Source organism: Clytia hemisphaerica, unplaced genomic scaffold, assembly GCF_902728285.1.
Source record: "Clytia hemisphaerica strain Z4C2 unplaced genomic scaffold, Clytia hemisphaerica genome assembly, whole genome shotgun sequence".
Taxonomy (NCBI): domain Eukaryota; kingdom Metazoa; phylum Cnidaria; class Hydrozoa; order Leptothecata; family Clytiidae; genus Clytia; species Clytia hemisphaerica.
In genome coordinates, this window is record NW_027103852.1 from 1,275,368 (window position 1) to 1,292,650 (window position 17,283).

At 35.9% G+C, this 17,283-nt stretch overlaps 1 long non-coding RNA gene across 1 annotated transcript; it reads right to left on the reverse strand.

Moving 5' to 3' along the window:
* Window positions 1–51: 51 nt before the first annotated feature.
* On the reverse strand, window positions 52–8,399 carry LOC136807969 (uncharacterized). Its single transcript, XR_010846728.1, has 3 exons — window positions 8,289–8,399; window positions 7,852–8,103; window positions 52–502 (listed from the first exon to the last, which is right to left on the reverse strand). It is a non-coding gene; the product is annotated as an uncharacterized lncRNA (long non-coding RNA).
* Window positions 8,400–17,283: the final 8,884 nt, after the last annotated feature.

Genomic DNA, 17,283 nt, shown 5'->3' on the forward strand with positions numbered 1-17,283 from the left:
ACATTGTGGGTTTTAAGGGGTATGTGGTTTTAAGGGGTATCCACTGGTATGTATCCCACAACAATAATGTTTTCTGGAACTAATAAACCAGACTTAAAAAAAAATATTAGAAGAATATGAAACAAATTTAAAAAAGTTGTTTTTCAAAAATTACAAAGAAACACCTGAAATTAAACAAAAGAAAATCGAGAAAATTATTGCGGTGTAAGTTATAAAATCGTATATAATACATAACACTGTCCATGACCATTGACAAATTCAATTTTTTTTCATCTTAAGCAGTTAAGGGATTTTTTGATCCATGACATATTGGCCCGGAGCCAGTAGCAGAATATTTAATTTCGCAAACCTCCCCAGCAGGTTTTCCTAACAATCCTTTTTCTCTGGTGTATGCACAATCTGAATCTTTTTGACAAGAAAAGAATTTGTCACGTCTGGCTTCGTCGTCTGACAATCTACACCATGTCTTCGAGTTTGAGTAACATTGACGCCAGCAAGTTCCCTAAAGTTACAAAAATTATACGGAAATTATATGGATATTCAACTTCGTAAAATAATTGTTACTTTTGTATGCGAGTACTTACAGTAGTTTTGGCATAATATCGAATATTGGCTTTTTAGTAGGAGTGGGCTATACAGGGTGATTTTTCAAAAAATGTCAAACTAAATTTTTTTGAGGTCTAATTTATAAGTGTAGACATGATCAAACAGAATTTTTGAACAAAAATGAAGAAAAAAAATGTGGGAAGCCTTTTTGTAGACTAAGGTTTGTGCCCTCAAATCAATCTTTTTCCATCTACCCAACTACCCAAATTATGTTGGACATTAGACACAGTGATTAATTCCGCTCAAATTTGGCACATTCACTCCTCAGGACAGAAATAAAGTATATCAAAACATCTATTCGAGAAATATAATTTTGGACATTTTGGGCGTAGCCCAAAGGCTTTACGCAGGCAAAAAAGAGGAAGGCTAGACTATAAAGGCGAGAAAACATTCTTTCCTGCTTAAATTTGGCACATTACCTCTTCAGGTGAAGATTTGTCAGTGTAAATTGTGAAATCTTAAAAATTTTATTTTTCCTACATAGAGGGAGTGACTTCTCGTCCTAAATATATGAAAACTTGACAACCTTTTGTTTCTATGATCTTGAACAACAGAAAAGCCATCAAAATTTATGTTTGTGAATTGTAAGCACTTCTTTTATATCTGAAATAATGTAAATCTCGTAGAACTGCCGACAATGTGCTCTATGTGATAAAAACACTTTCCTTAATTTAGGATTACCTCAGTGAAGTTCAGAAGACGTAAAAAGGGATCTGAAAGCGGAAAATTGAAACTTTTACATGAATTTCGACTCTGAAAGGCTTCAAAACTGTTCTTGGATCAAGAATACCTATTTCTAGAGGGAGTTTCAATTGAATTACACGATTTATGAATGAGCCCTAGCCCGTCTATATTTCCCCTTTCTTTACGGACATCGAAACAATTATTTACGAAATAACGAATTTACTTTGGGAAATATTCTCAGGATTCGTCAAGATAGATAACTGAGGGTAGGTATGCAAAACTTTAGGGCAAAAATATCATTCCAAAGTTTACGAGAGCTACCCAATCCTTTTTGCCCTTTTTGGGGTTTGGCAACACCCTAAAACATCCGATAATGAAAATTTTTAAATAATAGTGACAAAATGTTATTATTGTTTCCAGGTCAAATTGGAGATTTTTTTGTCATACTTTATATGAGTCTAATAGGGGGCCAGAAAAGGGGCTCCCACATTTTTTATATTTAAAATATCTCAAAATTCTTTTTAATCCTGCCTAGATATACCATACGGAGTTGAAAAAAATTTAGTTTAACATGATTTGACGAAAAAAATGAAAATGACCCTGTACAGCCCACTCCTATTCTTACATCGTTTAAATTGATATTGCCACTCACAAAGCGTTTCTTAAGAAAACTGCAGTTTGAGAGTCTCATTATACTAGAACAGTGCTCGCATCAATGGATAACGACCGCCTTAAATTTGATGAAGAATTCATCGGTTTAGACAATGATCCACTTCGACACTCTCGTTTGCGTGATTTAACTTGAAAATATGGATATTTTTTATAAGCATTGCACTTATAAGCATATCTAGGCTCAGTTTTGGGGAAAAATTAAGTATATGGCAAACATTACTTGAGCCTACGAAAAATGATTTTTTCCTGCTTTTATGGCTGGAATTTTGCGGATTTTCAGTATTTCCCTAATTTTGTGTTTTAGATTTAAGCATCCCAAACATTTTTCAGCCTTATTAAGCTTTGAACCTAAGCATCTCTGAGCCTGTTTTCAGATTTTTGTATGCTTATAAAAACAAGATTCGCAAATATGCGACAAAATATTTCCCAACAACAGCTTTTAAAATTGTAATTGAAATTATTTTCTAACGATGAAACAAAAATTCTTGTCCTTACTTCTTCTTATTCCTTAACTCTATCAAACACTGTAAATAAAGTTATCAAATAAATATACTATAGAAAAGAGAGTATTTTACAAATACACCCTGATAAGAAATTGTTTTCTTCGCACACGCACGCGGTGATAGGCGCGAGCGTTGCACGTATAGAGGTTGTTTACATCAAATTTCTCGAGCGATACTTTGTTAAATTAGTTTCCTTGTGGTAACATACACGGAACCGTCCGCGATAGATGATCTAGACATGTTCACGGACTTATATCCGGATGACGGACTTTTGGCTATCATCCACGTTTTCTTGCCTTTATAAATATTGTGTATCATGATACTAGCTGGTCTCTCTGCCAGTTTTTTAGAGAAGTTCTAAGAAATTTTACTTCCCATCGACCGGGTCGTAGTAAAATATCTTAAATTAATGAATGTGAAAATTTTGCTTCGTTTATCTTTTAGACCACCTCTCCATATCAAATATCTGCAATTAATTCAAGATTGAAGAATTCGCAGCGCTTTTTTTGGTTGCGGTGGCCCCAAGGTGTACTGGAGATCATTTTATCTACACATTCATATATACTACTATAGCAGTTATCGTATTGAAATCTTGCCACGTGGGGCATACCCCCTAGATACCCAACAGTAGCCCAAATTCTTTAAGCACAAATTAACTTTTGGATTGGATACATTTTTCAGCATCTATTTTAACTTTAATAATATGGTATTTATTTTAATGATTTAACTCAAATTTTCTCAATTGGCGCTTTATTAAATTTTTGTGAATTTACTTTAGGTGCGGCGCGATATTAAAAGTTCAATTCAGTTTTCATATAAAAATTTCTTTTTTGTCTAAATAATAAATGAAAAAGGAAGCAGCACAGAGAAGGGTTAATAAATTTGGATGTAAATACGGATTATAAACATTGAATATTAATATCAAAAGAAAGAAAAATAATATCAAAGTAACTATTTTTTCTTCGATAGCCAGTTAACTGTCCTGGAAAATATATTTTTGATGCCTTTAAAAAAAAATTTATGCCCCAATGAATTTTTAACATTTTCACACTTGATTTTGAACTTTGAAATCCATCGTCCGTTCATAAAGACTGGAATGGAGATTTCCGTTAATTCTTCTCAATTCATGATGTAATCTTTTACACGGAAGCACACGAAATAATACGGACTAGTGGCAAAAGTCTTTTGTTATTTTGTCACTAGTTCCGGGTTATCTCGGGTGCTTCCGTGGAAAAGATTACGTCATGAATATCATGAATAGCGAGGTTAAATATTTTGATGAAAATCGCCACGACGGATGGAAAATGCTAGTGATGACGTCATAACTCGAGAATTCCGAACCTCAGTTTTGACAAATCATTGACTTTAATTCTAAAAGCCATTCCAGTCTAAATCGACATTCAGAGCTTAATTATACTACATAAGTAAATTGCTGAGTTTTAGTAGGAGTTGGTACTTAGGAAGTAGAGAATTGGCCTAAATCAAGCTGTGTTTGAGAAGTAACGTCGAAATCTTTTAGTGCTTTTTGCATCTAATTTTTGCAGTCGAAATAAAAATATTAGTAAAACAAAATTATAAAAAGGGGGGAATTTAGTTTCCTAAGGTATTGTATTGTATATTGGTGTCCCAGGTGACTTATGGCATGTGTCAAAATTTTCATGTTTTTGAGACATGCCATAACTTACCTCAGCTTTTTTTTTAAGACAAGCCTACATAATGTTTGCAATGAAGAGTTTCTTTGAGCTATTTACAGTATAAAATATAAAGTACTATGAAAATATATTTAAATCCACATAAATTCATAGAACATCAAATACAAAAAAGCAGGAAAAACTGAAGAGTTTCTTTTTTAAGTTATTATACAGTTTAAAATATGAAGTAGTATCCATGAAAATATATTAAAATCTATATACGCTTAGAATATGAAAATACAAATTAAGAACAGCAGAAGCAAAGTATATGATTGAGAAAGGCAAGTCAAGGAAGCTAAATACTGGTCTATTCTCAAAGCTGGCAAGTTAGATTGGCCAAAACAGTGCCACAGGATAGCTGTAATATAGGGCAGAACAAAATAGAAAAAACAACAAATTGACACACATTCACATTCCGTTCATAGCCCATACTTTTATAAGAACAATTATAATTTGATTTCAAAGTTTAGAAGATGGAATGAAGATGAAACCTTCAAATATCAAAAGAGAACAAAAAACAACAATGTTTTTTTTTCTGCAGCTTTCTCAAATGCACGTTTTTTCAATGATGAGAGACACACAAGCTCACTGAAGGTATTTGTGTCCATCTGCAAAACAGCATTGAAATAATTACAGTTTTTAGCGGCAAAATATAAAAATATTAACATATGGACAAACATTCTCATCATAGCCCATACTCTTATAAGAATAATTATAAATTGATTCTTTTCAAAGTTCAGAAGACTGAGTGAAGATAAAACTTAATAACCACACCTTCAAACATCAAAAGAGAACAAAAAATAACAATGTAACAGTAGAACGGAATGGTATTTAATTTACCTCCAAGTCATAAAAAGATCAAGATTAAAATTCAATTCTTTTTTCCAGCAAAATTCAAAAGACAGCTACTGTAAATGAAAACAAATATCAAAAGAAATTTTTTTTTACTATAATAAAAGTCATCAATGACAGTTCTATAAATTTATACGTCTCACAGCAAGGGAGTAAGTTTACTTAAACCCAATACAATAATTTTGTGCATCATAAAGCATGATAGAGTTACAGTCCTGCAGTAGGGCAATACTGATGTCATCAACATCACGGGGCACGGCAGAGCCAAGTCTTTTAAAGTATTCCTCCACCTGGCTTCCTCCAAACCTAACTTTGACCGATTCGTGATCATCCTCAAATTCTAATAGAGTACTAATTCTCTTTTTCATGCGTACGGTTGAGAGATTAGATTTACATGATGAGCAAGAAAATAAGTTTGGATTTGGTGATGTAGAATCTTTGAATTTATTACATGAAGTACAGTAATACCTGCGTTGCAAATTGATCACTCTGATGGGTGGAAACTTGACAGCTGATGTTTTCTGATTAGTTGGTAATGGGGATGGGGCTACAGCAGTGTCATCATTGTAAATTTTGGTTGAAGAATTAGTGGTTAGAGACAACTTGCCATACCCAGACTTCACTTTAGCGTTGATAACACGATAGGTTCCACTACTCTCCACTTGATTTACTAAATCACCCCAAAGAGCCAATGGCATTGCACCAGTTGAGTCATTAGCCCAACAATCTTTTTTGTTGACAGGATCACTCTTGTAAGGAAGCTGCACACTTACAACTGGACGGTTATCAATATTAATGAATGCCTTAATTGATACAATGTCACAGATAAGGGTGATGTCGCTAATATTGATTATGGGTGCATCTGGATGACCTTTTGGTTCAGGAACTGGCAGATACGGAAATTCTACAGCCGTCTTTGTTTCTTTTGAAGGGCTTCCAAATTTGATGACATCATTGTATTTCTTCAACTTACTTGGGCTTAGATAAACATTATCTAATTGAAGAGGGGTTTTTTCTTCTGCAGCTTCCTCAAATCAAGAGCAGCCAACAACGGATATTTGTCAAATGCCTGTACTATTTTTCCAGGAGAGAGATTTTAGGGAGAAAATCCAGGAACAATTTGCTTAGCGAACAGACATGAAAATCTAGGAGGATGTGAATTTTATCAAAAGGACAGGCACCAATTTCATTAAAACATCTGTTCGGAAAATCCAGGAGCGTTTGAAAAAAGAACACATCAAATTTTCCAGCAGAACTCTGTTGTGTTAGCGAAATCAAGGAGTAATCATGAAAAAGAACACATATATTTTTCCAGTAAGAACATTTTGGGAAACAAAAACTGAACAAAATTACATTTTTCCAGGATCAATTTGTATAAAACACATGCATTTATCCAGGAGCCCGAATTTATCTGATCTAGATCTAGAAAATAAAATAAAAATAGAATTATAAGTCTATTATTAGAACCTAGTTTATAAAAACACTAGCCAAATATTTAAGACCATTTTAAGAATATGCTCAGCCTAAGCATTGATAAATTTAGGTGAGTCAATCAAAAATATATTTCAATCCACTCAAGTGGAAAATCTTTGTATCGACCTCTTTGTCGAGAATGTATTTTAATCCACTCAAGTAGATAAAGTATATTTTTGCACTGAACTTTTATATCTGTGATCAAGTAATTATTACTCACTCTTGGAGTAAATGCTCTATTACACACCTGCTCAGTCTGGCATGTAGAAAAGAAAAAAACAAAAAATATGATAAAATATTGCATACACAAACCTCAGATTCACTATAAAAGTTATCTGAAGGGGAAACTGGACTCTGGACGACACTTTCAACCAACTCTTTCAATCTAGAGTTGACAATTAAAATGTGTCTCTCACTTCAAGAATACTAGGGAGATAAACTTCCACAGTTTTCCATATCCTTAATATTGTTTTTATCTCAATAGTAATAAAATAGCATACGCCAAAGCTTTGGAAAGACTAGCTACTGACACTTATTCATTCTATTATCACACGCTTTCAGATCGCGCGACCGCTTTCAAAAGTTCACATCGAACCTCCCTAAAAAGCCGATTTTAAAAACATTTCCCCCATAAAGCGGGAAATATTAAAAAACATGTATAAGCTAAACCACTGTGGCAGTTCTGCTACATATGTTCCTTGACGTGGGTTGTGATTTTGATGAGCTAGTATATTTTGAGTTGTTTAATCACGTGTGGTTTGAATCAGAAGCTAATAAATACTTTAAGTTTTTTATTTACTTAACATTTATCTCCCTAGCGGGGCGCCACAGCATGTTTTTCATCTATTCATGATTAACATCGTTATCTCCGAAAAAATGCTTTTTTTATCTCCGTAGTAAAACGCCACACATTTCAGAAAACCAGCGATTCTACAAATATCTCAAATTTGTCTCACCTGCTCAAACCTTTAACCGACAAAATTCTGCAAAACGTGCAGAATGGGCATGAATGGCGAGTCAAATTTTAAAATATTCAAAAGGATAGCACAGTTGTGACAAATTTTGAATCCAACTTTTTTACCCGTATACAGCTCGGAAGATTAACCGCCTTCGGCGGTCGATAATCTATTGCTTTCCTTTTTCTCCCGTGCGATCTTGCGAAATAGTAGGCGAAAATTAATATGGGAAATCCGGGCCGGGGAGAGGGGTGAAAAACTACAATAGTTTTTCAGGCACAGTTAACGTAAATGTACATAGGGTTCTATTTGGCAATTTATACATCTAACAATACAAAAGTGGTTGTCAATCAAGTGGTCAAAATACATTTACAGAGAGCTGCAAAACCAAAATGCTTTCAAAATGTTACTTACAATTTCTGTGCATCCTGAACCGTCACATTTCTTATCATACTTATGACATCCGTAGCTGTAAACATTGTTACATAGACCTTCAAATTTACATTCATGTTTAGGATCCATTTTTTCCGCCACACGGTCATCAATCATATCTTGCAGCGCTTGGTAGAAATTCCTTCCTGCGTTAGAGTCGTCATTGCTTATGCGATAGGAGTAAGCAATTGCCAAAACAGCGGTGAATAAAATGAGTACTTTGATGTCCATTGCCTAAAGAAAAACCAAGAAAATTTTTTTTAGTTTATTTTGCTCAATTATAAAATTTGTTTCAATATCTCGTCACTCAGGCTTAATATTGGTAGCGCATTGAGCTATTGAAAAGTGTAGTGAGAAAACCTATTCGCTTTGGAAAAGTCAGTACTTTCAAAGATCTGATTTATTAAATTTGTACTTACTTTCTGATGTTGGCAGTTTCTCTATTGCACTATATTTCGCTTGAAATTAGCTTTTCGTTTGATTTTCAAATCTTTAGGTTCGTCTCTTTTTATACTGAGGCTTTATAATAAGAGCAATTTACTATTCACTTGTTTTAAAATTAATTTCCAATGAGGTTTTCGTTCGGAATAGAATGTATCACACGTTAAATATAATTCCCATCATAATTACCGTAACAACTTATTCACATGTAACCATGCTCAAATCCCAAGATGCAACAGAGGCTTTTAAAATGTTTTTAGAGTAATTATCTGTCTTGATTCACCCAAGGACAAGAAGTAACAAACAAAACAATTTCAGTAATTGGTCAGTGCGTCTTGGAAAACGAGGTGTGTCACTTCAATCATAATATAAGAAAGCCGCGGCTGGAATGTCGATGGCATTGTTTTTGCCAGCTAAATCAATGTTTTATCCATTGAGTTTCAAGCCCGAAGGGCTAGAGGCGAAACTTTAACCCTTCTCAGGCAAGAGAAATTGAAACCACCTATTTCCCATCTAAAACGCGAATAGAATGCGCCGTAATCATGACGACGGATTGTATCTAGCAGTTCCTTTATTTTGGACTACATTTTTTGAAATCTAGCGATAGATTTTAGTTTCTGTCCAGCGTTTGTGTAAAAACTACGCGTGGACGTTCTGGATGGGAAATAGACAGTTTCATTTCCCATCCAGGAGTCTCGCCTCTAGACCTTCGGGCTTGAAACTCAATGGTTCTATCTGAGTCGTCGCACGTTATAAGAACTACAATGTAGTAGACATAGTTTTTTGGATAAAAGTTGCGTACTTTTTCTTTTTTTGGTGACAAAGGCTTTTTCATAGTATAAAATCTCCAGTATGGTTCCTATATTGACATCATAAACAAGATTATATAGATTAGTGTTTTGATATAAATAAATCTATCTAGCCTATGTTGTTTTTGGTGTTTTGATAAAAATAACGCTATCTAGCCCGCCATATTGTCAATGTTCAAATCATAGGGGCTTTTAAATTGTTCTTAGAGTAATTATCTGTCATGATTCAACTAAGAAGGAGAAGAAGTAACGGATCAGGTCGGGTTAGCGTGGTACATGGGTATAACCCGGACAGTGAAAGCGACTGTCCCGCTTTGCGCCCAACAACAATTTTACTGACCAAAAGATTTCCGTCACTTTCGATTGTCCCGCGTCACACCCAAAACGACTTTTTTCGACTGTCCCGCTTCGTACCCAAGACGACGATTGTCGACTGTCCCGCTTCGTACCCAAATCGGAATTACGCCACACCCTTCCACTGTCCCGCTTCGTACCCAAATAAGAATTGAGCCACACCCTTTCACTGTCCCGCTTTGCACCCGAATCGGAATTATGCCACACCCTTCCACTGTCCCGCTTCGTACCCAAATCAGAATTGAGCCACACCCTTCCACTGTCCCGCTTCGTACCCAAATCCGAATTACGCCACACCCTTCCACTGTCCCGCTTCGTACCCAAATCGGAATTACGCCACACCCTTCCACTGTCCCGCTTCGTACCTAAATTGGAATTGTGCCACACCCTTCCACTGTCCTGCTTCGTACCCAAACAAAAATTACACCACACCCTTCCACTGTCCCGCTTCGTACCCAGGTTGGAATTACGCCACACCCTTCCACTGTCCTGCTTCGTACCCAAAGTGGGATTGTGCCACACCCTTCCACTGTCCCGCTTTGTACCCAAAGTAGGATACTGCCACACCCCTCCACTGTCCCGCTTCGTGGCCGAATTAGAATTGGGCCACACCCTTCCATTGTCCCGCTTCGTACCCAATCTTGAATCATTATTATTATCATGAACATATAAACGACTGGACGTCTATCTTCCGTTGTGTCTTTGAAGCGAGCTTCGTTGCCGTCTGTATTTCAAAATTGGTAGAAAAAATCTGACAATATTCCGTCACAATTTCATTTCTTGGAATTACTTAGGTAAAAGGATTCATGGAGGTTGAACATTAATCATGATTCACAAAAGATTTATTCTAAATGTTTTAGTAAGTTTGCAATATATTATATCAACATTTTTCAACGCAGAAATGCAGAATTTCAACTACGTGTTTACTTTTGAATCACTTTTGTCACTCTAATAATCTTTTTTATGACATGAAAAACATAGTATGCCAAAGTTGAGAGCCTGTGTCACAAGATTATACTTATTTGAATCCCATACTCTCTAAAATTATTCCATACTTTTGAGTCCAAATTTAAGAATATTAGTCGCAATTTTGACAAGCTGATGATGATTTTGCCTCGGTTATCTTTGTCATGATATAGATAAAAGACTTGAGAAGAGTAGAACAACAGAGACTTTTGTCGAAATTTTGACGTTGTTAGCAAGTTATTCCCAAGAGGTATATCATCAAAATTTATTGTTTCATTTTATGACTTTAACGAGGCGGCAACGAAGCTAGCAGTGTTATCTTCAAAAATACAAAGGAGATGGATGTCCAGTAATTTATATGTTCATGTTATTTTAAAGAATACGGTTTCTGATGTTTCTTGACGTTCCGAATTTTGATGTTCACACAGCTTTTTGAGAAGTTTCGTTTCAGAGCGAAACAAACTATTACGTCTGAGCATATCTAAACTTTGTATAGTGGAGTCTCTTTAAGTCGAATCTCTGTAACTTGAATTTCTCTCAACCTTTCTTCATAACTCGAAATTTCCTTTACTCGAAAAAATTTGTGTTCCCCGCGCATGATCGAGTGATAGGAACTCCACTGTATATCGAAAAAATAGTTGCATAGGACATGGAGGTATAAAGAAAAACAGGAGTTGAATATGTCGGTAATTGGTTGTTAAAGTCTTTTTATTTATTTTAAGGGCTACGTCTGCCGTGTTCTGACAAAAGGAAGTAACCATCAATTTTTGAAAATTCATATTTTTGCAAAAATCAACTCCTGAAAGTCCAGCTTGTGTTTTCCAGTAGTTGATTTCTAGTAAAAGACTTCTTTTTATCAATTTTTTTGGACTAAAGTTTCATTTTATTTTCTGACAAAAGGAAGTAAGTCACTTACTTCTTTTTATAGCCTGAAAAATTATAGTTGCTTGCAATATTCTGCAGTTTATTTTCTGACAAAAAGAAGTAACTCTAAAATATTTAGCTTGAAAGAGCTCGAGTAGAGTAAAACTTGTGTGGATTTTTCCAAAATCAAGATGTTAAAACTTCTTTTGTTGTTGTCTCTCATCATTTGTTGTTGTCTCTCCAATTTGTTGAAGAGACAACAACAAATGATGCTGCTAAGAAAGATGAGACATGGGTAACATCTCTCATTGAAAAGCTCCATGTCAAAGTAGACATAAAACGTATCTCAAGAATTGGCAAATCAACCGATGGGAAAAAGCGCCCACTCATTGTCACTCTAAACAGTGAGGAGGAAAAGGATAGTGTGTTTGGAAATCTTCCAGCATTGAAAGGGATAGAGATGTATAAGGGTGTGAGCGTTTGCGAGGATCTAACTTTAGACCAAAGAAAGAAGTATAAAGAAAAGGCAACTGACGCAAAAACGAAGAACCAGACTGAAAAAGATGGAATTTGGAGAGTAATAGGTTCCGCAAAAAACGGGTTCCGCCTCAAGAAGATAATGGCCAACAATCGCCAAAATTAACTAAGAAACCATTGACAAATAAAGTAGAAAATAAGAAGCATAAACAAAAACAAACACGACAAAAATTAAACATTATGTATACAAACGCAGATCAGCTTACGAAAAAGAAGAAACGAGAACTAGACAAGCTAGTTTTAAATGAAAAGCCCCATATCATAGCAATATGCGAAGTAAAACCAAAAAAATGGAAAAAAGAGCGCTTGATTCAGGACTATGTCGTCAAAGATTACTCCGAGCCTTATGAAACGAATTCTTTGAATAAAGTCGGTCGTGGAATTGTCATCCTTATACACAAGTCAATAAAAAACCTTGTTCTTGAAGTGAGACCTACCCATGATTTTCAAGAAGTATGCATGCTAGAGATCAAGTTGGAAGGATCAAACTGTTTACTCTTTGCATGTATGTATAGGAGTCCTACTAATACGAACACATCAGCCAGGAATAACATTACATTGAACCTTCTCTTAAAGGAAATTGCGTTCAACAACAAATATACTCACAAATGTATCGTCGGTGATTTCAACTACAAATACATCAACTGGAAAAACTGGTCCACTCCTCACGACGAAACAAAGGAAGATGAACAATTCCTGGACGCTCTAAGAGACGCCTTTTTCTGCCAACACGTTGATGAACCAACCCGAGCTAGAGGGACGGACACACCTTCCCTTATCGATCTAATCCTGACAAACGAAGAACACCAAGTCAATAATCTAACCTATCTAGCCCCCCTTGACAAAAGCGATCATAGTGTTCTCTCATTCACATTTGAATGTTATTTTGAAACCGAGCCTGTAGGTGTGAAATACAATTACAATAAAGCAGACTACGAAGCGATGAAAGGAGATCTTGAAAATTCTGAATGGGTTACTGGTTTCATTAGCAGGGCAGACGTCACACATGTTAATGAGTGCTGGAATATGTTACGAGATAAACTTCTGGACCTTAGGAACCAATACGTACCATGCACAAAAGAAGAAAACTCTTATAAAAGAAAGAGGAAATTTGCGATTTCTACAGAACTCCGAAAAACCATCAAAGAAAAGCGTCGTCTCCACCGCAAATGGATAAGGTCGATTGGCACATCAACAGAACAGAGAAGTAGAGCTGAATACGTGATAACAAGAAACCTTGTAAGTAGAAAAATAGCACAGACAAGAAGGAGGCTAGAAGAACAAATCTGTGATCAAGCGAAGAAAAGTCCAAAGAAATTCTGGAAACATATTCGCAGCTCCATGAAAACAAAACCGGGAATTTCTCCTCTCCTTCTTGACCCGAAGGATAACTCATCACTCTGTTATAGGGATGAAGATAAAGCAGACGTACTACAGGATCAATTTTGTAGTGTTTTTACACAAGAGCCTGCTGGACCACTACCAGAGTTTGCATCACGTACAGACTCATGTGTAACTTTCGATCTCACCATTGAAATGGTCCGAAAAGAACTGAAAGGCCTGAACCCTAACAAGTCACTGGGACCAGATGAGATACATCCTACTATGTTGAAGGCGTTAGCTTTCTATATTGCTGTCCCCCTATACATACCCTATACATGTCCAAATCCTTCGCAGAAAGTACACTACCGGATGATTGGAAAATTGCGCACGTATCCCCGATCTATAAGAAAGGAAAAAAGAACTTGGCAGAAAATTACAGGCCAGTTAGCTTGACTTCTATTGCTTGTAGATTGATGGAAAGAATTGTTAAAGATCAAATAATGAAGTTCCTAGTAGACAAAAAGTTACTTTCTGACAAGCAACACGGATTCTTGGGGAAAAGATCAACAGTGACACAATTATTGAGTTATCTTGATAAATGTTCAGACTCAATATCAGAAAGTAAAGTGGTAGATGTTATCTATTTCGACTTTGCCAAGGCCTTCGATACAGTTCCACACCGCAGATTACTCAAGAAACTCGACGCATACGGTATCAAAGGATTCACGTTAGACTGGATCAAATCCTTTCTGTCGGATCGATATCAGTATGTCAAGGTAAATGGTAAACTATCCAAGGAAAGTAAAGTACTCAGCGGTGTCCCACAGGGGAGTGTTCTTGGTCCATTACTTTTTGTGTTATATATCAACGATCTACCTGAGGTTACAAGCTCTGATATGTACCTCTTTGCAGACGACACTAAGCTTGTTGAGGAGATAAATAGTGCTGAAGATGCCATTCGCTTGCAACATGATATCGATGCAATGGAAAGATGGTCAAAGGACTGGCTACTCAGATTCCACCCAGATAAATGCCACGTGCTAACACTGGGAAAATTTTGGAACATCAAACATGCCCATCCATACAACATAGACGGGTTAATCCTGGAGCACGTGGATCAAGAAAAAGATCTCGGAGTGATTATCGTCGGGGAACTGAATTTTGAAGAACACATCTTTGGTAAAATCAAGAAAGCTAACTCAATCGTTGGTCTGATCAGCAGAAGTTTTGACTTTCTTTCACCAGAAATGCTCCGCACTCTTTTATAGCGTTCGTCCGACCTCATCTTGAGTACGCTCAAGCCGTTTGGTCTCCACGACTCATCAAACACATCGATGCCATCGAGAGTGTTCAGCGAAGGGCCACGAGACTGGTTAGCGGGTACAAGAACAAATCTTACGAATACCGTCTCCGTAAGATTAACCTTCCGACACTGAAAATCAGACGTAAAATTGGCGATATGGTTGAAGTATATAAACATCTTCACGTTTATGATAAATCATCGGCCTGTCAAAAGTTTGTCCTTCGCGAACGCCCGAAACGTCAGCACGATTACGAACTACAAAGAAACTTTGCAAATGATGGTGTCAGAGGGTATCAAACAAATTCGTTTTTCTACAGAAGTATTGACATATGGAATGGTCTTGGAGTTGATGTTGTAGCTGCAACATCTGTCGCCAACTTCAAAGAAAAATTGCTCGCAGAATGGGAAAAAGATCTACATAAATTGTAAAATGTTAAGCATGATTATTTCATAGAGGTCGATAGACCTGGGAAATATATTACTGTAAATAAATAAATAAATAAATAAATAAATAAATTTTAACTCCTTCCTTTTGAATATTTTACTATTCTAGGGTTTGGTCTTTCACAATCAGCAAAAGTTTTGATCTTAAAACGATACCATTGATCTTGAATAAGGTCAACTCGTTTATGCAATTATCTCAAAATAGGAAAAATGCAGTTACTTCCTTTTGTCAGATCACGGCAGACGTACACTACACAATATATTGTCAGGCAATATATTGATGATATATTGCTGAGTGTCGGCAATATATTGAAAAGGTGTCCGCAATATATTGTCAGCTCGATTTGCAATATTCCAACAATAAAGGGGGATTGTTTACAGAAAGAAAATTCCTTTTTATAATAGAGTACCAGTTGTTTACTTCGTACATTACGGTCCGCAAACCATATTGTCGAATATTGTTCGTCAATATATTGTGTAGTCTAAGTAGCCCTAAATTATAAAATGTATCAAAAGAAATTCTAAGCTCACCCGATGAAATAAGTCCTTTATAAGCACACACGATTTCAGACTCAATTTGTAGACATAAGGTCACTGGAGAATTTTGGAGGAAAGTATCAAGCAATAGAGTTCACCTTAAAGAAAACATTGATCAAAAAATCTTATCATTTGATGAAGTATTGCCAAGTTTACAGGTCTTTTTTTAGTCCAAATATTTTATTACTCGGATGTCAGAAACAATGAATCTCTTCTCATTCAATTTCTAAAGCTTAAATGAGCCAATAAGATTTCACCTATGGATAAAAGAGCTCATTAAAGATATGAGTATGCATACATCTTAACTTTTTTAATCGTAGGGCGAGCTTGGTTACAATAGTATACTTCTCCTATTTCTTTATACCTCCATGCATAGGAGTACTCTTTTTGAAAAACGAAAGTTATTATTGCATCGAGGATAATCTAACGTCATTTAGTTGAGGTATTTCGAATTTTAACACATTCGCCGCCAAATACGAGTATACTCGTATGCTTAAGCTTGGTACTCACTTGTGCAAAAAAACGCTAGGCGCGCTTAAACGCGAATATAAAAAAGTTTCGATATTTCGACGCGATCATCAAAGACACCCCGTGTAAACACTATTCAGTTCTTTTGAATTTGAAGAGAGAGGGGGATTTTTTATTGCGTTTAAGTGCGCTTAACTCCTTTTTCACTCTCTTTCATTCAAATGACTTTACAGTGAGTACATAAATAGCGTTTAAGTGCGCCTAACTGATAAACGCACTTAGGCGCACTTAGACGCACTTAAACACGATTTTTTTGCACAAGTGAGTACCGGGCTTTAAGAGCCTTTGATAAGATAACTTTGATATAAAAACTTTTGCTTTTCTTTCGGATTTTTTTAATCAAAGTGAAATTCTACGTTGATTGGTATAAAATTTCAATTTTAAGGCATTTAAAGTATAATGGAGGCCACAACCCGACTGAGACTTTCGATAAAATTCAAAGAGGACAAATTTTCAATTTCTCAAAAGGTTTAAAGGGCTACTTAGACTTCACAATATATTGACGAACAATATTCGACAATATGGTTTGCGGACCGTAATGTACGAAGTAAACAACTGGTACTCTATTATAAAAAGGAATTTTCTTTCTGTAAACAATCCCCCTTTATTGTTGGAATATTGCAAATCGAGCTGACAATATATTGCGGACACCTTTTCAATATATTGCCGACACTCAGCAATATATTGATCTGACAATATATTGTGTAGTGTACGTAGCCATTAAAATAGCTCTGCGCTCCACCGCAGAGACTTGAAAAACGCACAAAATAACTGCTAACAGTTAACAAAACGTACTCCGCGGTTTTTTACACGAAGAAGGCTACTGAGGCGGATATGAGTAAATATGCAAGGAGTAAAATGCGCAACGCACTCAGTTAAACTTCAGTAGCTTAAATTATTCAAAGGCCAAATTTTAGCAAACCAAACAAAAAAGCTAGTGCCCAGATCCCAAAAATCTTTTTTTATAAGAATGAAAAAAACCCAGATATTCACCCAAGGAACAACTGTGCCAAATTTCAGCCAAGTCTGATAGTTTTTGAAGTCTCAAGGCTGCGCCAAGGTTTTTTCTCAGAGAAAGGAGTTTCTCAGTTTCTAGCTCAACTGAAGTTGAGAATTAATTAATATTACACTTAAGATATCTTCATTTATGACCCGGGATCGATTTGTATACAATTTTCTTTGAGGAGACCCTGCTTCTTCCGTGTTCCATTCAGTTCATAGATAGGTGAATCAGCTAGTCGTAATCTCCGTCAAAAAACCCCCATCAATGTCAGTTCATTATCACCCTGGTGTGTAAGCTGGCTTGTT